Source organism: Giraffa tippelskirchi, chromosome 10, assembly GCF_054371585.1.
Source record: "Giraffa tippelskirchi isolate mGirTip1 chromosome 10, T2T-mGirTip1v1.2.pri, whole genome shotgun sequence".
Lineage (NCBI taxonomy): Eukaryota > Metazoa > Chordata > Mammalia > Artiodactyla > Giraffidae > Giraffa > Giraffa tippelskirchi.
The window spans coordinates 30,104,782-30,128,974 of record NC_137284.1 but is presented as its reverse complement, the minus strand read 5'-3'; the positions used below and the strand labels follow the sequence as shown (position 1 = coordinate 30,128,974).

General features: G+C 37.3%; 1 protein-coding gene across 19 annotated transcripts in view; it reads left to right on the top strand.

The window, feature by feature from the left end:
* The window catches only part of NARS2 (asparaginyl-tRNA synthetase 2, mitochondrial), a 145,298-nt gene that overhangs the window by 64,525 nt on the left and 56,580 nt on the right, over positions 1-24,193 (top strand). The gene's annotated exons all lie outside the window — the stretch shown is intronic.

Below are 24,193 nucleotides of genomic sequence, written 5' to 3'. Positions count from 1 at the left end.
TTCTCATTTTTGGTGAAGAATGTAACATTGGAAATATGAAGTGATTTTTTTTTTTTTCTTTTTACTAATCGTTTTTGCTTAATTCTCAAAATATATAATCAAAATATAAGTATAATTAATCATGTTTATGAAAGTAAAAACAGTTATAATTCACACCTGAAAATAATAAGAGAGGTACTTGAAACAGATGGAAGAAAAAACTTTTTAAAATTATGGTTTAAATAAAGAAAATTAACTCACACAATCATCATGATGTGTGACCAATTAAAAAGTGTTAGAAGTCAGATCACATTAATTTTAGCCAGTCTTCGAATCTCTGAAAAGTCACTATAATCCTTTTAGTGCAGTTTCCTTCTTTTTAGAGATTAAACAGGAAAATCTTTAAAGTACTCTTTAAATCTTATATTCTGTGATTCTGTGGGTAATTTTTTTAATGCTGACTCAACAAGTACTGAGTCTCTACCCAGATACAAATATCTTTGTTTTCTCATACAGAGCTTGAGACTTAAAAATCTCTTTAGGAAATGGCTACAGTGAAAATAGGGAATCTTTATGTATTTCCCATTGTTTTTCAAATGTGCAGGTGGAAAAACTGAGGGGAAATAGCATTTGTGTGTGTGTGTTTTTTTTTTTTAACAGACTTTACTGGCAGGATAAAGAATGTCAATGGTGGAATAAAGATAGTCTTGAAAATAATATATATTTAGATTCTTTTCTGATTTATCTTTGAGAAAGAAAGATACTATTTGATAATTACAGAGACCAAATAATAGACAATATTATCAGAATATGGTATAGAAAAACTATTGTCATAATAGCCCTGTGAGGTTGTAGGATCTGCAGAATTGTTTGTGGGAAAGGCCATGTCAGGCATGTCATGGAAAGTTTCTTGTGCCTGTCAGTATAATTTAAAAAAATTTAAAACATGATTCATAGAAATATAAAGTGAACATGTATCAAATATTTTATTCAGTTATTAATTACTGAAGGAATAAGTAAAATAGTAAGACTAGTTCAAAGAGCATTTGGGAGGCTGTGAATTAATAGGCAATTTAATAAAGGAATTTTAGAATAAGATTGCTAGATTAGTTACAAACTATCTGATATCCTGCAGATCAATTAACTCTAACCTTTGAAATTTTCTCTTCTACCTGACAGAAATGATTTGCATCTCTGCTGGACAAAAATCTATAAGTTAACATGTAACTTTACTTAATCTGGGCTATTTAGTTCAATAGTAAATAGAATAATGGAGCAAAGTTCATCTCTTAGGTAATTAACCTTTGAGTATTGGAAGGATGGGCTCTCTCCCTATTAGCTTTATCCAAGTTTAGGATAACCTTTCTTAACAACCTTTCATTATTTGTTTCTTTTTATCTATAAAGTTAGAGAAAAGGTGTATTTCCCTTAAATGTGTCATAATGTGGAAAAAGTGTAAGTTTGCCTGCCGGAGTCCTGCTCCAGCTGGTCCAGGGGTTCCCTCAGGATGGACGGCGTCGGCGATGTGAATGAGAAGACACAGCGAGTCTTGGTGTTGCCAGTGTCTCCCGCCTTTATTGTTTTTTAAGACAGCTTTTATATCTTTAGTGGTACATAGAAACAAATGTATAGAGTCATATCAAATCAGCTTAATGGGTCAACAGTGTTGACCTTTACCGACATCGTTTGCATATCTTAGTTCATTTTGTTTACATCATCTTTTGGCCTGGGGGCCTGCCAACATCTTATGACTCTCCTATTGATAAGGGTTGATCAGTCAGAACACTTTTGTATCAGGCACAGCAGGAAAGAACCCATCAATAGAAAGTTTCAAGGCAAAACCTGTTTTCGGTAATTTACTTTAGCTTTGAGCTTAACAGAAAAGAATGTGGTCCCATAAAGTCATAGAACAGCAAGCTGAAGTTCAGCTCTAAGTAAGAATCTTCAGTTAAATCAACAATTGTCTCACTATTTGTATTACAGCTAAACTTCTATTTATATAAATCTTCAACTATTATGCTTTTATTATATAGGCTAAATACGTTAAGAGTAAAAACATAGCGAGTAAATATAGACTAAGCAACAGTTTCACAAAGCAACATTTCCTATATTTCCCAACAAGCCTTTTTTCCTGCGAAGGGTTTTGTGCCCATAGGGGCTTTTCGTGTGGAGGCTCTCAATACTGTTTTATTATTAAGGAACAGTCATGCACATTAGCTCCAAACGCACAGGTACATTTATTAAACAAACCAATATGTTTGCAAAAGGAATTTAGATCAGCATACTCTATATCCCAGATAATTTTATTTAGGGTGCTACCATTCAGGGGCCTTGTTGATTGAGGTTTCAGACTGATCTATTTTAGAAGGAAATCGGGAAAGGCCTTTTGCTTAAGTCATAGAAAATAAGAAGAGGTTTTTTATAGTAAACATCAGAAAGACAGATATCTTCAAGGTGAGTGCTGAGGCAGCCTTCCGAGAATCCCTGAGGCCTGAGAAGCCGTGCTCAATCATTCCTCTTTCCCATGACTCTGTCATGGGTGGGATCTCGTGGGCTGGCTCCTGGCATTTGCCAAGTTTTTCTGTTACCATATCACTAGTGGATTATGTTCCCTCTTTACCAGTAAAGTACAGTGAACCACAGAATACACAGTACTGTGAAACTTGACAGAAGATTAAATGGACAGAATATGAGGGATTTTTTAGTGTGTTATGAAGTATTTCTGACAGGGGCAGTCAAATATTCCTAGTTTAATATAGTCCCATGGATGGAGGAGCCTGGTAGGCTGCAGTCCATGGGGTTGCTAAGAGTCGGACACGACTGAGAGACTTTACTTTCACTTTTCACTTTCATGCATTGGAGAAGGAAATGGCAACCCACTCCGGTGTTCTTGCCTGGAGAATCCCAGGGACGGCGGAGCCTGCTGGGCTGCCATCTATGGGGTCGCACAGAGTCGGACACGACTGAGGTGACTTAGCAGTAATATAGTTTTAGTACTATTAGTACACAGTACATCATGTTTAAGATTAATGCATGATTTAGTCTCCAATAAGAAATTGTTAGTCTTCTTTTCCTCAGCATTTTTTCCCTAAATTTAACAGACTTTTAAAATGGAGTAAATGGTAGCTATATTTAGAAGGTTAACATTTTCTAAAAGGATATCTATGTTGCTTTAGTGGGTTTATGGCTCCATTTTAAAGTTGAATTTTGTTGTTGTTGTTTTAAATAAACTTTCTATTTTTTAATAATTTTTTTAAATACCATTTTTAAAAATAATTTTATTTATTTGTTTATCTTTGGCTGTGCTGAGTCTTTGTTGCTGCACGGCTTTTCCCTGGTTTCGGAGAGCCGGGGCTACTGTCTAGTTGCAGTGCATGTGCTTCTCATTACGGTGGCTCCTCTTGGCGCCGAGCACAGGCTGCAGGGCATGTGACTTCAGTAGTTGTGTTTCATAGGCTCAGTAGTTGCAGCCCTAGGGCTCTAGAGCACAGGCTCAGTAGTTGTGGTGCAGGGGCATAGTTGCTCCTCAGCATGTGGGATCTTCCTGGATCAGGGATGGAACCCCTGTCTCCTATGTTGGCAGGCGGGTTCTTTACCACTGAGCCACCAGGGAAACCCTGAATAATTTTTAAATGTAGAAAAGTTGCAGAAAAAGTTCAGACTTCTTGTATACCTCTCGCCCAATTTCCCCCACTGTTAACATCTTACACATTACCGTGGTACATTTGTGAAAACTTAAGAACCCAATGTTAGTACACTACTATTAACTATATTTCCAGACTTTATTTAGATTTCATTGGCATTCCATCAGTGCCTTTTTCCAGGATCTACTTTAGGATGTGCTTAGCTGCTCAGTCGTGTCCAACTCTTTGCAACCCCGTGGACAATAGCCCACCAGGCTCTTCTGTCCATGGCATTCTCCAGGCAAGAACACTGGAGTGGGTTGCCATGCCCTTCTCCAGAGGATCTTCCCAACCCAGGGATCGAACCCAGGTATCCCACATTGCAGGCAAATTGTTTACCATCTGAGCCACCAGGGAATTACATTTAGTTTTCAGGTTTCCCTGGTCTTAATCTATCTGTAACAGTTTCTTAATCCTTCCTTATTTTTCATGGCTTGTAGAAAGTATGCCAGTCTGGGTTTTTCTTATGTTTTTTCTTAAATTTCAGGAGGCAATGGGAATGGAAAGAATACCACAGAAGTGAAGTGCTCTTCTTATCATATCATGCCAGGGAGAACTTGGTATCAATATGATGCTATTCACATTCATTGCTTGTGTTACTTGCCAAGTTTCACCACTGAAAATGTACTGTTTTTCTGTTTCTCTGCTTTGTTCTTTGAAAATGAGTTACTGAGTGTACCCACCCTTACTGGAGGTAGGAGTGAGGGGTTAGGAAGTGGGAGATGGAGTTACACACCATGTCTTGGGGTGAGGGCAGTGTTCAGAAGTAATCTGTGTGAATGATTTGTTGTCTCTTTGCTCTGATTTATTTATTTATGTCATCATTTATATCAGGATGGATTGATGTATCTTGTGTGGTTTAGGCTCTATTTCAATGCTCTGCTATTTTCTTTACTGCTCAGATTGTTTTAGTTGTTGGGAATTCTTGTATCCCTTTCACGTGCCCCTATCCTTTTGTCTTTTAAGTACCTCCTTATTCTCTGGTACTGTAAGATACCAAGATTTGTTCCTTTGTTAGTTTGTTTTATTGTTTTACAATTGATGAACCTGCAGTGACACAGTACTGTCACTCAGAGTCCATCGTTTACTTAGGGGTCACTCTTGGTAGTGTATGTTCTAGAGGTTTGGAGAAGTGATGTCATACAGAGTAGTTTCACTGCTCTGAAAATGTATGCTGCTCCGAATCATCCCTCCCTCCTTTTCTCCCTCCCTCCTAATCCCTGGCAATCCCTGATGTTTTAACTGTCCCCAAAGTTTTGCCCTTTCTAGGATGTCATATAGTTGGAATCATACAGTATGTAGCCTTTTCACATTGGCTTCATTTAGTAATATGTATTAATATTTAATAGTCCATATCTTTTCATGGCTTGATGGCTCATGTCTTTTTAGCATTGAGTAGTATTTCATTGGAGAAGGCAATGGCACCCCACTCCAGTACTCTTGCCTGGAAAATCCCATGGACGGAGCCTGGTAGGCTACAGTCCATGGGGTCGCTAAGAGTTGGACACGACTGAGAGACTTCACTTTCACTTTTCCCTTTCATGCACTGGAGAAGGAAATGGCAACCCACTCCAGTATTCTTGCCTGGAGAATCCCAGGGACGGCGGAGCGTGGTGGGCTGCTGTCTGTGGGGTTGCACAGAGTTGGACACGACTGAAGCGACTTAGCAGCAGTATTTCATTACATTGATGTATTACATCTACTTTTGCTTTATTGACTACGCCAAAGCCTTTGACTGTGTGGAGCACAACAAACTGGAAAATTCTTAAGAGATGGGAATACCAGACCACCGTACCTGCCTCCTGAGAAATCTGTATGCAGGTCAAGAAGCAACAGTTAGAACCGGACATGGAACAATGGACTGCTTCCAAATTGGGAAAGGAGTACATCAAGGCTGTATATTGTCACCCTGCTTATTTAACTTGTATGCAGAGTGCATCATGTGAAATGCCTGTCTGGATGAAGCACAAACTGGAATCAAGATTGCTGGGAGAAATATCAGTAACCTCAGATATGCAGATGACACCATCCTTATGGCAGAAAGTGAAGAGGAACTAAAGAGCCTCTTGATGAAAGTGAAAGAGGAGAGTGAAAAAGTTGGCTTAAACCTCAACATTCAAACAACAAAGATATGGCATACAGTCCCATCACTTCATGGCAAATAGGTGGGGAAGCAATGGAAACTGACAGACTTTCTTATCTTGGGCTCCAAAATCTCTGCAGATGTTGACTGCAGCTGTGAAATTAAAATACGCTTGCTTCTTAGAAGAAAATCTATGACAAACCTAGACAGCATATTAAAAAGCAGAGACATTACTTTGCCAACAAAGGTCCGTCTAGTCAAAGCTATGGTTTTTCCAGTAGTCATGTATGAATGTAAGAGTTGGGCCATAAAGAAAGCTGAGTGCTGAAGAATTGATGCTTTTGAATCGTGGTGTTGGCAAAGACTCTTGAGAGTCCCTTGGGTTGCAAGGAGATCCAACCAGTCAGTTGTAAAGAAAATCAGTCCTGATTATTCACTGGAAGGACTGATGCTGAAGCTGAAGCTCGAATACTTTGGCCTCCTGATGCGAAGAGCTGACTCATTTGAAAAGACCCTGATGCTGGGAAAGATTGAAGGTGGGAGGAGAAGGGGATGACAGAGGATGAGATGGTTGGATGGCATCACAAACTCAATGGACATGAGTTTGAGTAAGCTCTGTGAGTTGGTGATGGACAGGGAGACCTGGAGTGCTGCAGTCCATGGTGGTCACAAAGAGTCAGACATGACTGAGTGACTGAACTGAACTGAGTATTTCATTATCTGGAAGTACCATGGTTTATCCTTCTGTTCACCTACTGAAGGACATCTTGGTTGCTTCATGTTTTCGCAGTTACCCCAACCATATTTTTTAATTTTCCCTACCCTGATCTCAGAATCAGCCATTTCTTCTAGGAGCCCTGATTCCTTTTCTTGGAAAATGATATTTAGAAAATAAGTCTTAGTCACTAGTATCTTGCTGCTACTGAGGGATTATTGATTTTAAGCCCTTTCAGCAGACATAGCTATAAATGTTTTTTAAATTAAAAAAGCTAAGTGTTTTCATTACAGTCTGCCTATAAATAGTGCAGTGTAAGTTGAGTGTCTGTTCTGAAAGAATTAGAAATGCCCTAAATTGTAAAACTTATACTTATGAGATATCATGTAATAAAGTTTTCCATTTTTTGATCAGTTAAACCCAGAATTGGAGGAAGCCTTGGCCTAATGTATTTAAAAGGATTTTTGATTATTATTGTTTTGTTTTCTTTGTTGGTTTTGTTGATTTTTAGTTTTGTTGCAGGTGTTTTTTTCCCTTTATATATATTTTTACAAAGCCACAAAGTCAGGCATATTTCAGGATAAAACTGATGCTTTTCTTTTGAACATTGCTATTAGAAGTATAAACTAGTACAGCCTCTCTAGAGAAGTACTTTTGCAATGACAATTATTCTTAAGGAAATGATCTGACAATTTCTATAAAGACGTGCAAAAAAAAGTGAAATCAACTTTATACTAATGAAAAATTACTAACAATCTAAATACTTATTTAAGAAGATTGACTAATCCTCAGTGTACCAAGGAAGTATTCAGCGCCATTTACCTACCATCTGGGAGTAATGGACCTTAATTTTAATAAACATTTTTAAGCGTTGTGAATAGTTTGCTGAAGTAAAAATAAAGGAATGGTGAAAATCAACTTTATTAGAATTTCAGTGAGTATTTAAATACAGCAAACCCAGATTTTTAAGAATTTTATGATTGAGAGATAATTTACTTATTATAAAATGCACCAATTTAAAATGTACCTTCAGTGGGTTTTAGCATATTTTCAGGTTTTTGAACATCACTATAATCTAAGAATATTTTTAATCACCCAGAAAGAGGCTTTTTCCCATTAGCAGTCACTCACCATCCTCTCTCCCACCCTAGGCACCACTGATCATTCTGCTTTATGTGTCTGTGAATTTTCCCATTCTGGATGTTTCATATAAATGGAATCACACCATATATAGCATTTTGTGGCTGGTTTACTTTATTTTGCAGAATATATTCAATGTCTGCCAGTGTCGTAGCATGTATCAGTATTTGATTCTTTTTTATTGCCGAATAACAGTCCATGTTATGAGTATAGCACATTTGTTTATCCATTCAGCAGGTAATAGAAATTTGGGTTGATTTTACTTTTTGGCTATTATGAATAATGTTCACACGACTGTTTGAGTACAAGTATTTGTGTGAACGTGTTTGCATTTCTCTTGGATAGGTACTTAGAAGTGGAATTGATGGGTTACATGGTAAGTTTCACCATGTGAGGAACTGTTAGACTGTTTTTTTACAGTGGCTACACCAAATTTACAACCCCACCAGCAGTGTATAAAGATTCCAATTTCTCCACATCCTTGCCAACACTTATTATATATCTTTTATTGTGCTACAGGATACCCAGGTTGCATCCCTGGGTTGGGAAGATGCCCTGGAAAAGAGAATGGCAACCCACTCCAGTATTCTTGCCTGGAGAATTCCATGGACCGAGAAGCCTGGCAGGCTGCATACAGTCTGGGGGTTGCAGAGTTAGACACAACTGAGGGACTAACATACTCATTGAGTGAAGTGACGTCTCTTTGTGGTTTTTATTATGCATTTCCCCCATAACTAATGTTGAGCATCTTTTTGTGTGCCTATTGGCCATTCAGATGTCTTCTGTGGAGAAATGTCTATTTAAATCCTCGGTTCATGTTTTCAGTTATTTTAGTTATTTGTCTTTTTATGGTTTAGTTATAAAAATTCTTTATATATTCTAGACATAAGTCTCTAATCAGATAAACTGATATATACCTGATAACAGATAAACTGGTATCTATCTGATATCAGATATCAAATCATACAAGAATTTGATACCTGATTTGCAAATATTTTTTCTCATTCTGTGTTTTTTTTCATTTTCTTGAGTATGATAGCTAAACCCAGATTCTTGTCTTTACCTCTCTAGGTTTTGAAAGTACTCCAAATAGACGCCCTTTTGAATGTAGCCAGCTGTGTATCAGTTGCCATGTGTGATCCTGGAATATGTCTGTACTTTAAATACAGGTTCAAATTTCAGATACATGTTTAATAGGCTCTAGCTTATTATTACTTCTGGTTCTTGCAGCACATGATCAAAAATAACTTTAATACCTCTTAATTTTGTTAAAGAAAGGTTGGCCATTTCTTTGCTCCATAATTGCAAAACATTTTTGTTTTTTGATTCCTAAACACCAGTTAGAATGATCAAGTCAGTGAATGTTTTCATTTCTACATGTTATTTTTTTCCTTCCAAATAACTTTGTGTACACACTTGCCTTTAAGCATTTGTCCACTTATTAACCGTATCATGTAAATTTTGATGTATGATTGTCACAAACAGTGAAAAAATATTGTCACACACGGAAAAATAAATACTTTTGTTAAAATGACCATACTACACAAGGCAATCTGCAGATTCAGTGCAATTCCTATCAAAATTCCAATGATGTTTTTCACAGAACAAAAACAGATATTTTTAAAATTTGTATAGAAACAAAAGATCCCAAATAGCCAAAGCAGTCTTGAGAAAGAAGAGCAAAGCTGGAGATATCACATGTCCTGATTTCAAACCATCCTACAAAGCTACAGTATACAGAACAGTATGATTCTGGAACAGACATGTAGATCGCTGAAACTGAATAGAGAGCCCAGAAATGAATCCACACTTACATGGTCAGTTAATCTATGACAGAGGAGATAACAATGTACAGTGGGAAAAGGGCAGCCTCTTGAATAAATGCTGTTGGAAAAACTGAACTGTTTTCTCATACAATATACAAAAACAAGCTCAAAATGGGTTAAAGACTTAAATATAAGACTTGAAACCATAAAACTTACAGAAGAAAATACAAGCATTTGACATTGGTCTCAGCAATATATATATATATATATATATTTTTTTTTTGGATATGTCTCCTCAGGCAAAGTTATTTTAAAAAAGCAAAAAATAAACAAAAACTACATCAAACTAAAAGCTTTTTACACAGTAAAAGAAATCATCAACAAAACAAAAAGGCCACCAACTGAAAGGGAGAAGATATTTGAAACGATATGTCTGATAAGGGGCTAATATCCAAAATATACCAAGAACTCATACAACTCAACATCAAAAAAAATGAATAACTCAGTATAAAAAAATGGGCAGAGGACCTGAATAGAAATTTTTCTAGAAATGACACACAGATGGCTAACAGGCATATGAAAAGATCACTCTTTTTAGAAAGATGTTAATCAAAACTGCAATAAAATATCACCTCACACATGTTAGAATGCTTACTATCAAAAAGAAATAACAAAAGTTAGTAAGTATGTGGAGAAAAGGAACCCTCATGCACTATTGCCAGAAATGTAAATTGGTGCAGTCACTATGCAAAAGAGTATATTGTTGTTGTTGTTCAGTCGCTAAGTTGTGTCCAAATCTTTGTGACTCCATGGACTGCAGCACTCCACGCTTCCCTGTCCTTCACTGTCTCCAGGAGTTTGCTCTAACTCGTGTCTATTGAGTCAGTGATGCCAGCCAACCATCTCATCCTCTGTAGCCTGCTTCTACTCTTGCGTGTCCTCAAACTTTTTCAGCATCAGAGTTTTTTCCAGTGAGTAGTCTCTTGCATCAGGTGGCCAAAATTTTGGAGCTTCATTTTCAGCATTAATCTTTCCAATGAATATTCAGGGCTGATTTCTTTAGGATTGACTGCTTTGATCTCCTTGCTGTCCAAGGGACTCTCAAGAGTCTTCTCCAACACCACAATTTGAAAGCATCAATTTTTCAGCAGTCAGCCTTCTTTATGGTCCAGCTCTCACATCGTACATGTTCATTTCTGTTGCTCAGTCATGTCCGACTCTTTGCAACCCCACGGATTGCAGCACCCCAGGCTTCCCTGTCCATCACCAACTCCTGGATCCTGTTCAAACTCATGTCCATTGTGTCGGTGATGCCATCCAAAAATCTCATCCTCTGTTGTCCCCTTCTCCTGCCTTCAATCTTTCCCCACATCAGGGTCTTTTCCAGTGAGTCGGTTCTTCATGTCAGGTGGCAAAAGTATTGGAGTTTCAGCTTCAGCGTCAGTCCTTCCAATGAATATTCAGGACTGATTTCCTTTAGGATGGACTGGTTGGATCTCCTTGCCGTCCAAGGGACTCTCTCAAGAGTCTTCTCCAACACCGTAGTTCAAAAGCATCAATTCTTCAGCACTCAGCTTTCTTTATAGTCCAGTTCTCACATCCATACATGACTACTGGAAAAACCATAGCTTTGACTAGACGGACCTTTGTTGGTAAAGTAATGTCTGCTTTTTAATATGCTGTCTAGGTTGGTTATAGCTTTTCTTTCAAGGAGCAAGCGACTTAATTTCATGGTTGCAGTCTCCATCTGCAGTGATTTTGGAGCCCCCCAAAACAAAATCTCTCACTGCTTCCACTGTTTCCCCATCTATTTGCCATAAAGTGATGGGACTGGATGCCATGATGTTAGTTTTCTGAATGTTGAGTTTTAAGCAACTTTTTCACTCTCCTTTTTCACTTTCATCAAGAGGCTCTTTAGTTCTTCGCTTTCTGCCATAAGGGTGGTGTCGTCTGCATATCTGAGGTTACTGATATTTCTCCTGGCAATCTTGATTCCCGCACATCGTACATGACTACTGGAAAAACCATAGCTTTGACTAGATGGACCTTTGTCGACAAAGTGACGTCTCTGCTTTTTAATATGCTATCTAGGTTTGTCATAGCTTTTCTTTCAAAGAGCAGGTATCTTTTAATTTCATGGCTGCAGTCACCATCCACAGTGATTTTTGGGCCCAAGAAAATAAAATCTGCCACTGTTTCTACTCTTTCCCAATCTATTGCCACGAAATGATGGGACCAGATGCCGTGATCTTAGTTTTTTGAATGTTGGGTTTTAAGCTAGCTTTTTCACTCTTCTCGTTCACCCTTACCAAGAGGCTCTTTAGTGCCTCTTCACTTTCTGCCATTAGAGTCGTATCATCTGCATATCTGTGGTTGTTATTTCTCCTGGCAATCTTGATTCCAGCTTGTGCTTCATCCAGCCTGGCATTTCTGCATGATATACTCTGCATATAAGTTAAATAAGCAGGGTGACAGTATATAGCCTTGATGTACTCATTTCCCAATTTGGAACCAGTTTGTTGTTCCATGTCCAATTCAAATGATTGTGTTTTGATTTGCATGCATATTTCTCAGGAGGCAGGTAAGTTGGTCTGATATTCCATTTCAAAACAGTATGGGGATTCCTCAAAATATTAAAAACAGGACTACCATACGATCCAACAGTTTCAGTTCTGGGTGTTTTTCCAAAGAAAATAGAAACACTACTTTGAGAAGATATAAACAGTCCTGTGTTTATTACAGAATTATTTACAATAGCCAAGATATGAGAACTACATTATGTCCGTCAACAGATGACTGGAACAAGATATGATATAGTATATAATATAATGGAGTAATACTTAACCATAACAAAGAGTGAAATCTTTCCATTTACAACAACATGGATGGACCTACAGGATATTACAATAAACGACAAGAATCCAAGAAAGACAAATACTGTATGATTTCACTTATATGTGAGATCTAAAATACAAATGAATAAACAAAACAAATGAATAACAAATTAAACATAAACGGAGTCATAGATACAGAGAACAAATAGGTAGTTGCCGGAGATGAGGGGGTAGAAAAATGTGTAAACTAGGGAAGAGACATTAAGAGATACAGGCTTCCAGTTAACGAAATAAATGAGTCGTGGGAATAAAATGTACAGAGTTGGAAATATTATCTGTAATAATGTAATATTGTATGGTGACAAGTGGTAGCTTAACTTAATGTGGTGACCATTTTGTAATGTATAGAAATACCAAATCACTATGTTGTGCACCAGGAACTAACTTAGTGCTGTAAGTCAGTTATATATCAAAGATAAACAAACAAACTCATAAGAGAAAGAGATTAAATTTGTGGTTACCAAGAGGCAAGGGGTAAGGTGAAAGAGAAATTGGCTGAAGCTGGTCAGAAGGTACAAAATGCTAGTTATAAGATGAAATGTACAACATGATTCATATAATTGACACTGCTGTGTCTTACATACGAAAGTTGTCAGGAGAGTAAATCCTAAAAGTTCCCATCACGAGGAAAAAAATGTTTTTCTATTTTACATATATACAAGGCTGTATATATATATATATATATATATATATATATATATATATATATATATATACACACACACACACACACACACACACATGTATATTCAATAACCTCAGACATGCTGATGACACCACCCTTATGGCAGAAAGCAAAGAAGAACTAAGGAGCCTCTTGATGAAAGTGAAAGAGGAGAGTGAAAAAGTTGGCTTAAAACTCAACATTCAGAAAACTAAGATCATGGCATCCGGTCCCATCACTTCATGGCAAATAGATGGGTAAACAGTAGAAGCAGTGAGAGATTTTATTTTGGGGGGCTCCAAAATCACTGCAGATGGTGACTGCAGTCATGAAATTAAAAGAGGCTTGCTCCTTGGAAGAAAAGTTATGACCAACCTAGACAGCATATTAAAAAGCAGAGACATCACTTTGCCAACCAATGTCCGTCTAGTCAAAGCTATGGTTTTTCCAGTAGTCATTTATAGATGTGAGAGGTGGACTATAGAGAAAGCTGAGTGCAGAAGAATTGATGCTTTTGAACTGTGGTGTTGGAGGAGACTGTTGAGAGTCCCTTGGACTGCAAGGAGATCCAACCAGTCCATCCTAAAGGAAATCAGTTCTGAATATTCATTGGAAGGACTGATGCTGAAGCTGAAACTCCAATACTTTGGCCACCTGATGGAAAGAACTGACTCATTGGAAGACCCTGATTCAAGGAAAGATTGAAGGCGGGAAGAAAAGGGGATGACAGAGGGTGAGATGTGTAGATGGCATCATCAACTCAATGGACATGAGTTTTAGTAAGCTCTGAGAGTTGGTGATGGACAGGGAAGCCTGACGTGCTGTAGTCTGTGGGGTCACAAAGGTTGGACATGACTGAGTGACTGAACTGAACTGATACAAGATGATGGATGTTCACTAAACTTATTGTGGTAATCATTTTATTGAAATATTTAAGTCATTATAAGGTGCTTTTACAGTCTTGCATGTCAATTATATCTCAATAAAACTAGAAGAAAAACATTAATAAGTATTTTAAATCAGAAAAAGAATATTGTCACATATCCTTTTTGCAGAATAGTATGGTCCAGGTTCTTACTGCAAATTATTGTATGATGCAGTCCTTGCTATGGAATGATTTATTAGATGAAAGTACCATGTTTCCTTTTTGCTCATAGAATTGTATAATTCACTTACCAGTTCTTGTGTCTGAGAAATTGATTTAGGATATTGTTATCTAAAGCCTCATAGTCTGAGATTTCACTTACACAATCAAGTTTATGAACATTGTTAGAGACTAGATTGTTACTATCTGTCTCTTTGTGTTCATTTGCTGGTTTGTTCAGTATTTATGAAGCATCTTTATAATTTTTCTTAATGTTTGTCATTTTGAGTGAAAAATAAGAAATCTCAGTTCTCAACTGTGTTATCTGAAAACTACAGAAAAGACTATAATAATAGTGTCTCCGGGCTTTTCTAGTATCTTAAAAAATGACATGATAGTTCATATACTGCAATGAGAAAACTGAAGGTGATCTCACTGTGCATCTCTCCCTTATCACTATGCATCTGAGACATCCATCATTCTGTTCTCAAAACGTTTTACTGTTTTTAACTCAATTAAGACTAATTGGTGAATAATAAAATAATTTCTAGGCTGATGAGATAGCAAAATGTTTCAATATACAGGAAACGTAAGATCACTAAAACCTCATATTTTCTTAGATTCATGAAAGACTTCAATGAGTTTATTCTGTTAGGAAAAAAATAGAGATTTATCTTTCTTGGATGATTCTGTAATGTCTTGAATTGTGTCTCCCCAAAAGATAAGAACTCTGAATGCAACCTTCTTTGGAAGTAAAATCTTTGCAAATGTGATTAAATTAAAGTGCTGGTTTAAAGTGGGCCCTAAATCCAATGACTAGTATCTTTATAAGAGAAAGGAGAAGTTTTGGATACAAAGACACAGAAAAGATCCACACCATGGGAGGAAGACCATATGAAGGCAGAGATGGAAGTGATGCCTAGGAATGCTAAAGATTGCTCAGAGCCGTCAGAAACTAGGAAGAGAAAGGAAGTATTCTTCCCTAAAAATCAAGCAGAAGCAAGGCACTGCCAACATCTCGGTTTCAGACTTGTAGCTTCCATAGGCTAGATAGAATAAATTTCTGTTGTTCTAAGCCATCTAGTTTGTTTTAAGTTGTTACGGCCATCTAAAAAAGTATAAAAGTCATGGAATACTAGTTTTTAGAAATAGCTAAAATTGCTCAACAGAGAGACTAAAAAATTAAAACAATAAACTTGGGATTAATTATTAATAATTATGATTCATCTAAAGAATGGATTACTGTACAGCCATTAAAAATTGTTGATGAAGCTTTACAACGTGTTGTTAAAAGAGAAAAAAAACTGGTCATGAGTTTATTTACAATGTGTGTGCATGTATATATGGGGGAAAGTCTGGAAAATATGCACCAGTATTCAACTTGGAAGCAATGACTATCTCTGCTCATTTTTATTGTCTCCCTTAAACTTAACTTTTTTTCAGATTTGAAAAACTAGTGTTTATTACTTTGATAGTGAGAAAAAATTGGCTATTTCTCTTTCGGGAGAAAAAAAAATCAGTTTCGTCTTTGAATTTATTTCATTCCAGTTTGATTAATTGGCTGCTTTGTGACTGGTATGAGCACTCCTGAACTCATTCATTTCCTTGGGTTATCTCATCAGTTCAAATGCTGAGCTCGGAAGCCATGAAACATTCATACTCGGGATGCGCTCATCCTGTTAAGTGGCTGTGGTAATATGTCAGCATGTGAACTTGATTTAAAGTGAGGTGTCAATTACAACTGGGTGTGAAACTGTCTTCCCATCCCATATGACTTTTCATTCTTCATACATTTAATATTTAGCTACTTATCTGAACTTTGTTAATTGATACTCATTTGATTTTCAAGATCTTTTGGCTGTTTTATTCCTGCTCTGCATTTTCATGTATCTCTGTGTTTCTAATATTCTTCCTCCTCTAATGCTGCTTTTTCCATACTAGCTCATATCTGCTCAACTGAAGTCTAATTTCCTCCTTGACTTCTTCTCTGTTTTTCTCTCAACTGAGATTATTTTTCCCTTTTGTTCTTTTATAATAACCATCACTTCATATCCTAGAGGGAAAAAAAAGGTTCTATTGTCTTTAACATTTAGCCAGTTTGTAGTTGTTCTCATATGCCTGTCTCATAGATAAATATTCTAAACATCCTTATGTACTAGACAGTAGTGGGTGATTTAGTAAGTATTGTTAAATTGAATTTGTAAAACACAAATTCTCATCCTTCAAGATTTTTCCTCTTATCATTTCTACTGTAAAGTTTAGTCTGCAACAGCAGTTAAATGTACATTCATCACTGCTTTTACTCTATTGATGAAAATGATATAACCATGAAACTTTGAAATCTTTAATTACCTTATTGTTTCCTGAATGTGTGTGAGTGATGATGATTATGTTGTTCTCTTGACTGTGGGACCTTAAAACACATAAGTATTATTTATGTTAAAAATTAGCCCTATTTAGTAGAAATATGAATTAACAGACTATTGATATGAAAGACTCAAGAACTTCATTCATTATTTGTAAAACATAGACAGGGGATGAGCATTTCCAGCAAATTGAGCAGAAAATGCAGAGACTTCTTAGTGGGAATATTTAGCTTTCTCAGGTACAAGTGGAGAATGTGAATATGTGGATTAACTAGGATTGGATGTTACCAAATGAGTATGATGAAAGTAGCTAAGTACAGAAGGTTATAATGAAAGATCATGGAGTGTGCGCTTCAGTAAGGAGAGAAGTGAGAAAATAAAAGTAGAGAATGATGTTAGCAGAAGTGGTAGGCTTACAGAATTGGACATCTCACTGAAGAACTGTTGATGAGCACATACTCGAGTAAAAACCTGGGAAAATACAAGGTGGTAGTCAAAGAATAGTATGGTGAAGTTCATCTCTCGAACTTGGAATCTCTGCTCAGCTCCCACCTGCAAACTAGTGCCAGTTGTTTTCTCCGGTTGGCTGTTGGATTCTCATCTCAACATGTTAAAAAATAAATTCAACATCTTATTCTCCAGATCTATTTTTTCCTTCTGAAGTCTCTGATTCAGAGAAAATGTCACTACCATCCTTCCGTCCTCGTCACAGCAGCTGTATGGATATCATTTCACATGCCTCTTTCCCCACACCCTTTGCATTCTTTCAGTCATTTGCTTCCACTTCCCTTGCTTCAGCTGTCCTAAACTGCTTATAATATTCTGATCACATCATCCTGTTTCACTTTCCTTTGCATATGTTGTTTACTTCTTTCTACCTAGAATGTCCTTCCCCCATGACTTTGTCAAGCTAACTGCTGCACATCAGTCTAAACTCAGCTTAAAAATGATCTCACCCAGAATCCCTACCCGCCTCTGTACCCACCACCACCACATCTTTCCTGTTTAAATGTCCTTCTTTTGGGTGTGCATATTGCTTTATTGTTACCTTTTTTGTGACTCTAGAATCATGATTTTCCTCTATAGCTAAGACTCTGAGCTTTTGTATTTAGGAACTGTGTTTAAGTTTGTAACTCTGATACTTGATACAGAATAAAGACTTAAATATCTGTTAGAAGAGGGTTTCTATCAACTTTATTTAAAAATGTTGAAATTACCTGTTTGTATCTTTATCTTCTCATTACCCTGTAAATTCCTCAAACTGTATCTTGTTCCTCCTTGTTGTCTTAGTTTCTATTACTACCACTTACATGAAACAGGGCTCAAAAATCAGTCTTAATTTGATTGAACGTTTGTTCAGAGCCCACTGTGTGCCTGACACTAGGTTAGGTGCTGAGATACAGAGAGCAGCAGGAAAGATATAATTCCAACCTTTCTGACCCTGCACGGTCTAATGAGCAAGGCAGACACTAAGTAAGGAATTAGAAATGTAGTTGATGTAAAAAAGATTGTCCTGAGGGCAAGAAGAGCATATGGCAAGGGAATTTCACCTTGTCTAGGTTGAATTTAATTTAGAGGTAACTTTATCAGTGGAATGATTACATGAGAGTACATTTTATAATGTTATTTATATTTAATGATCGCGGTTGTATTCTGTTGCTTTTCTATTCTTGGAACAACAGAAATGCAGTTAATGCAACTTTTTCTTACCGTTCCAGGGCATTTTGTGGTGTAGAAAGAACGTTTTAGTTACTTCAGTACATGTTAATTTGTATCTGGCAATGGGACATCTTTTGGTACTTTTATGTTGTGTTTGATAGTTATTCTTGAAAGAATTTTATTGATCCAAATCCTCAAAAGCTAGAAGACTAGTTTCTGTCTCCTGTTCCTTTGTCCATTTGGAAATACTTAGAATCTTTTTTTAAACTTTATATGAAAAGGTTATGACTATGTATCTTGTCTGAGTTTAGGACAACAGCCAGGATAATTGGGATATGAATGTCATGCCTTAAAGAAATAGTTGAAGAAACTGGATATATTTAGCATAGGGATGACAAAGGAGAGACGTGATTTAATAGTTCAGATCTATTTGGTGGGCTTCTGTGAGTGAAAGTGAAAGGCTCTCAGTCGTGTCCGACTCTGCGACCCCATGGACTATACAGTACATGGAATTCTCCAGGACAGAATACTGGAGTGGGTACCCTTTCCCTTCTCCAGGAGATCTTCCCAACCCAGGAATCAAAGTCAGGTCTCCCACATTGCAGGCAGATTCTTCACCAGCTGAGTCACCAGGGAAGCTCAAGAATACTGGAGTGGGTAGCCTATCCTTTCTCCAGCAGATCTTCCTGACTCAGGAATTGAACTGGGGTCTCCTGCATTGCAGGCGGATTCTTTACCAGCTGAGCTACCAGGGAAGCCCTGAGACTTGTGTGCAATTGAATACAAGCTAACCCTTGAACAACTTGAGTTTGAACTGTCCAGGTCCAGTTACACAAGAGGTTTTTTTTCAATAGAAAATAAATACTACAGTGCTATGCTATCTTGCCTGGTTGAATTCATGGATGAAGAACCACAAACATGGACAAACTGCTGATACAGAAGTTTGACTAAGTTATACTCAGATATTTGATGGCCATCCCCAACTCCAAGTTGGTCTAAGGTCAACAGAATGATTTTTCTTAAAGAACAATTTAACTGAGATATAACTCCTATTCCATAGAATTCACCCTTTAAAAATGGACAGTTCAAGAACAAAAGGTAATTTAAAAATATTTTTAAATGTACAAATCAGTAGTTTTTATTACCATCAGACAGTTTTACTACCTTCATCACTAACTTTATATACTATTTTCATCACTTTAAAAAGAAGTTCCCTTTCCCCTCTCCTCTCAGCACCAGCCAAACACTGCTGAATCAGAAACAATGGGAGTAGGCCCCAGCAATCTGTGTTGTAACAGACCTCCCTGGTGATGAGATGCTGAGAGCCACTGCTCTCAGGAAAGACCCTCTGTGTCCTGGTTAGTGGCAACACGTGGTGTCCAGCCATTCAGATGGGAGAGGGAAGGGTGACATACCCACGTGCATACTCTCAGTGAGTCTCCATTTCCCCCTTCCCCAGCCTCACCATGGTACTTTGTGCAGACTGTCTCTGTTCTGCTGCAGTGTGCTCCCTGTGTGTTCCAGATAATGGTTTCCATGTTTTGACGCTTTGGTCATCACTCAGCCATTCGTTTTCTGTCCTCCAAAAGTATGCGGGAGAGCTCTTATCCACTGAAGGTCCCCTTCCTATTTCTTCCTTTTAATTTTTTAAATTATTATTTTGAGATTGTCTCAGGAAGGAGTGAATATAAATGTCTGTGCACTATTTGACCTCAGTTTTTACTAGCTTGAAAGGTATTTATTTGCTTTTTTTAAATTACTAGTTTATGTACTATTTGCATGATGATTTAGTTCCTCTGTTTAAATGTGTTAGAGCTGCAGTATACCACCTTGAAAATCTAAGCGTTGGGTCCTCTACCTGTTTAGAGTTTTGCATTCCTTTGTGGGAGAGATTGCTAACCTGCCTTTTCTTTATCTCAAGTGTACAGGAGAGTTGCCCTACTCTTCGGTTATCTAGCTTGCTGAGTTCTTGTTAAGCAGACAGAATATCTGAAATATTGAGTGCTTTTGAAATAAGCAAGTTTGCTGTGAGTTAAAAAAAATTTTTCAGTCAATCCTTTGAATAGTGATACAGAACTCATTGTGTATGAAATGCAGTGCCTATATGTGTTGTCTGAAAGGTTACTATAGTGACACATCAAATTAATACTTAGTCATTTGACTAATACGGACAGTATGGGAGCTATAAAAAGCAAGACTGATGTTACTTCTTTCAATTAGTATAGAATCTTGTTCAAATTCTATTTTGCTTAGGTGACTTTATTTATTTTAGGAGAAGAGGAGGAAATCTGTGTTGGTTGCATGTTTGCAGAATTTAGGTTAGGTTGGGAACAGAGAGAATTTATATCATTTTGACTTCTTTTTCCCAAGCTTGTTTTCTTCTATCTGAAAATTTCTATGGCTACTCGTTTATTCAGCAGTAATTTTCATGTTCATCCAAATGACATGTAACTGTGTTGGATACCAAGGAAGCTGTTAAAAAATATGAGGCAGTCTTGTTGATTGACATGTAGAGACTTACCAGTGCTGTTATGAATTAATTAGCTACTAAGATAATGTTACCCCTGCCCAGAAGTACTGAATTCATTAAGTGAATGACTCTGTTAATTGAAGAAATTAACAAACCTCTGAGAGGTTTGAGTTGGAATTCTAGCTTCCTTATGTACTAGTTTTGTAGGCTTAATGTCTGAGCCTCCACTTCCTAACCAAAAAGATAAATTGTAATGGCCACCTTGCAGAACTGTTGTGAAAATTAGAGTGTGTGTGAAGCCCAATGTTTATCACAGTTTGACATTGAAATGGTACGTGCTGTGTTGGCAGTACTGATGACAACTGGGACCTGGAGAACCCAGAGTGATTATGAAAGACTAGCTAAAGAAAGAAGCCAGGGTAGTGTAGCCAGAAAGAATAGCTGATAGCTAGAAATTAAGTTGTTTTACTACAGAAATAGAACAGTTTACACATAGTGGAGGATTTGGACAAGTTGAGAGCCAGCCACGATTCAGGACTTGAAAGACAGGTCAGAACATCAGACTATAACCAGTGCCTGGAATGAAGAAAGGGACTAGGATGCAAAAATCAGATACTTGTCATAATTTGAAGACCAAATCAGAAATAAACTGTAAGAGCAGATTAGGTGGGGTCTTCTTATGTTGATTAGGTCAGCATAATCTGTTATACTGATAGTGAGGCAGCACTGTGTTCTGGACTCTTCTGTTCTTTAAGTAAATCATTGCTGTGCCCTTTGTGTGGTTCCAAGAGGTTGACACTTCACCTTTTATACTATAGCTGGGATAAGGTTATAACTTCAATAGTAAATAATGGAATGGCAGTGTACAGATAAACCCTTTTCATTATTGTTGCTTCTCAATCAACTTTATTGAGTAAACTTTACATATAAAAAATGCACTCATTTTAAATGTACCATTCAATAAATTTAGAAAAATGTCTAAACCTTTTTAATCTCTACTGTGATAAAAACATAGAATATTTCCATCACCTAAAAGAAAAAGTCCCTCATTGCCCCAGCTCTGTGTACTAGGCAATGAGTGATCTGCTTTCTCTCATCATAGATTTCCCTCTTCTAGAATTTCATATAAATAGTGTTTATATAACATTTAATTTATGTTTATATATTTTATATAAATGGTAACATACAGTATCTTAAAACATCTACTTCTGATTCATTGTCTACTGCTAAAGCCTTTAACTGCTAATTTAACTTATATGCAGAGTACATCATGCGCAATACTGGGCTGGATGAAGCACAAACTAGAATCAAGATTGCTGGGAGAAATATCAATAACCGCAGATCTGCGGGTGATGGCACCCTTATGGCAGAAAGCGAAGAGGAACTAAAGAACTTCTTGATGAATGTGAAAGAGGAGAGTGAAAAAGCTGACTTAAAACTCCACATTCAAAAAACAAAGATCATGGCATCTGGTCCCATCACTTCATGGGAAATAGATGGGGATACAATGGAAACAGTGACAGACTTTATTTTTGGGGGCTCCAAAATTACTGCAGATGGTGACTGCAGCCATGAAAAAAAAAAAAAACATTTGTTCCTTGGAAGAAAAGCTATGACAAAGCTAGACAGCATGTTACAAAGCAGAGACATTCCTTTACCAGTAAAAGTCCATCTAGTCAAAGCTATGGTTTTTCCAGTAGTCATGTATGGATGTGAGAGTTGGACCATAAAGAAGGCTAAGTGCCGAAGAATTGATGCTTTTGAAGTGTATTGTTGGAGAAGACTCTTGAGAGTCCCTTGGACAGCAAGGAGATCAAACCAGTCAGTCCTGAAGGAAATGAATCCTGAATATTCATTGAAAGGACTAATGCTGAAACTGAAGCTCCAATACTTTGGTCACTTGATGTGAAGAGCTAACTCATTAGGAAAGATCTGATGCTGGGAATAATTAAAGGCAGGAGGAGAAGGAGATGACAGAGGACGAGATGGTTGGATACCATCACCAACTCGATGAACATGAATTTGAGCAAGCTCCCGGAGATGTTGAAGGACAGGGAAGCCTGGTGTGCTGCAGTCCGTGGGGTTACAAAGAGTCGGAGACGACTGAACCACTGAACAACGACAGCATTATCTTATTTACTCTTCTCTGTTTGTCATCTTTCACTCAGTGTATTGCTTTTGAAGTTCATCCAGTGGTTTTTGTGTGTGTGTGTGTAATTTTTATTTATTTTTTACTGAACTGAGTCGTTGTTGATATGCAGGCTTTTCTCTAGTTGGGGAGAGTGGGAGCTGCTCTCTAGTTGCAGTGCACAGGCTTCTTATTGCCATGACTTGTTGCATAGCACAGGGTCTACGGCCTGTGGGCCTCAGTAGTTGGGGCACATGGATTCAGTAGTTGAGGCTCCTAGGCTTTAAAGCACAGGCTCAATGGTTGTGGCACACGGGTTTAGTTGCTCTGCGCATGTGGGATCTTCCTGGATGAGATATTGAACCCGTGTCTCCTGTACTGGCAGGCAAATTCTTTACCACCGAGCCACCCAGGGAAGCCCTAGTTTGTTCTTTTTAATTTCTGAATATCATTCCATTGCATAGACATGCAATTTATTAATTCATTCATCTTTTGGTAGACACTTGGGTTGTTTCCAGTTTGGGCCTATTATGAATGAAACTCTGTGGAAATACTATATTTATGTAGTTTTCATCTCCCTTTGGTCAATTCCTAAGAGTTTCTGGGTTGTATGATAAATGTATGATTCACTTTAGAAGAAACTGCCACACAGTTTTCTGAAATTCTTGTACTCTCCAACAATGTATAAAAGTTCCATTTGCTCCACATCTTTGAAAAAAATTGGTATTAATTTTTATTTAGTTATTTATGGCTGTGATGGGTCTTCATTGCTGTGCGTGGGCTTTCTCTGGTTGTAGTGAGCAAAGGCTACTCCCTGGTTGCAGTATGGAGGCTTCTCATTGCAGTGGCTTCTCTTACTGCAGAGCACTGGCTGTAGGGCTTCGGTAGTTGCAGCACTTGGACTCAGTACTTGGTGGCTCTCAGGCTCCAGAGCGCAGACTCAGTAGTTGTGTAACAGGCTTGGTTGCCCTGAGATACGTGGAATCTTCTCAGACCAGGGATTGAACCTGTGTCTCCTAATTGGCAGGCAGATTCTTAACCACTGGGCCACAAAGGAAGTCCAGTGTTGTATTTTTTTAATCAGTCTACTAAGTATATGGTATCTCATTATAGTTTTAATATGCATGTCTGTGATAATAGTGTTACATTTTTTGCATGTGTGCGCTTATTGGTCATTTATAAATCTTTTATAAATTGTCTTTTGAATTCATTTGCCCATTTTATTAGGCTTGTCTTATTAGGTTTGTCTTATTATTGAGTTCTTTTTCTTTTTTCTTGATAGAAGTATAGTTGATTTACAATGTTGTGTTAGTTTCAAGGGTTCAACAATGTGATTCAGTTATATATATGTAACTGAATATGTATATTCTTTTTTAGATTCTTTTCCATTATAGGTTATTACAAGATACTGAATATAGTTCCCTGTGCTATACAGTAGGTGTTTATTGTTTATTTCATATATAGTAGAATGTATATGTTAATCTCAAACTCTTAATTTATCCCTCCCCATCACCCTACTTTCCCCATTGGTAACCATAAACTTGTTTTCTATGTCTGTGAGT